This window comes from Mandrillus leucophaeus, unplaced genomic scaffold (genome assembly GCF_000951045.1).
Source record: "Mandrillus leucophaeus isolate KB7577 unplaced genomic scaffold, Mleu.le_1.0 Scaffold366, whole genome shotgun sequence".
In the NCBI taxonomy this organism is placed as follows: Eukaryota; Metazoa; Chordata; class Mammalia; order Primates; family Cercopithecidae; genus Mandrillus; species Mandrillus leucophaeus.
The window spans coordinates 93,468-94,659 of record NW_012103876.1 but is presented as its reverse complement, the minus strand read 5'-3'; the positions used below and the strand labels follow the sequence as shown (position 1 = coordinate 94,659).

The following is a 1,192-nucleotide window of genomic DNA, read 5'->3' as shown; positions in this document are numbered from 1 at the left end:
CGAGTCTGAGAAGGGAGAGAAGCGAGAGGTGGCTTCTGAGGAGGACGCTCCTCAGTGCTGGACCACATGTGCCTGTCCCCGGATTCCGCTCAGTGCTTCCTGTGCTGCTCCAATCTTTTTTTTTTCTTTCTTTCTTTCTTTTTTTGAGACAGAGTCTTGCTGTCTCCCACACTGGAGTGCAGTGGTGTGATCACAGCTCACTGCAGCCTCGAACCCCTGGCCTCCAGTGATCCTACTGCCTTAGCCCCCTGAGTAGCTGGGACTACAGGTGCACACCAACACACCCAGCCAATTAAAAAAATAATTAGAGATGGGGTCTTGCTATGTTGCCCAGGCTGGTCTCAAACTCCTGGCCTCAAGCAATCCTCCCATATCAGCCTCTCAAAGTGCTGGGATTACAGGACTGAGCCACTGGCCCCAGCCCTGCCCCACCAGGAATCTTTTAGCTGCCCATAGCCTGGTTCCTGCACCCTGCTCAGCCTCGGCCCTGGTTGCCTCTGAGTCTCTGACACCAGGCTGTGCTGTCTACGCAGGGCACACCCTCAGACTCATTCCTGGCCCTGGCACTCGTGCACTGTCTACCTGGCCACTCTACCGTCTGCCCGCTTCCTGCTGCACCGCCAGACACACACCCCTCCATGGACATTCACTCCTCTGGACACGCACAACCGCCTAGGGCTCACCCTGCAGGTCTGCTGTGTGCACCTGCACCCTAACCACCACCCCAGCGGTCTAGGGAAGACCCAGTGCTTGTCCCCTGCTGGCGAGGCTCAGGTTCAACCTGCGCCTTCTTCAAGCTACTGCCATCTCCTGCACCCCTCACCTGGGAAGATGAGCACCCCCCTCTTCTGCTCAGACACACCCTTCCCTACTTACTTTTCATCTTCTCCCTACCCCTGCCCTGGCCCAGCCACCAGCCTGCAGGAACTTGAGCTCGTGGGAAAGGCTTGCCTCTCCTCCCCACAGGCTCCCTAAGCCCCCACACTAATTAGTCTGAGAGCTGCTGGGGAGGAGAGAACAGGGAGGGAAACGGCACACCTGGAAGGTGCCCACCAAGAAAAGATGTTTGGAGCTGAGGCACTGTCCCCATGGGGGCCCAAGGGTGTGGACCCTCCTAGAGCTCACTGTCCGCCATGGGGACACACACGGAGCCCGCTCTCCCACCCGGGACCCAAAGCCCTGGCCCCTCCAC

The 1,192-nt window shown here is 58.7% G+C and overlaps 1 protein-coding gene across 1 annotated transcript in view; it reads right to left on the bottom strand.

Annotated features, from left to right (window-relative positions):
• The window catches only part of PROP1 (PROP paired-like homeobox 1), a 3,863-nt gene that overhangs the window by 1,675 nt on the left and 996 nt on the right, over positions 1-1,192 (bottom strand). The gene's annotated exons all lie outside the window — the stretch shown is intronic.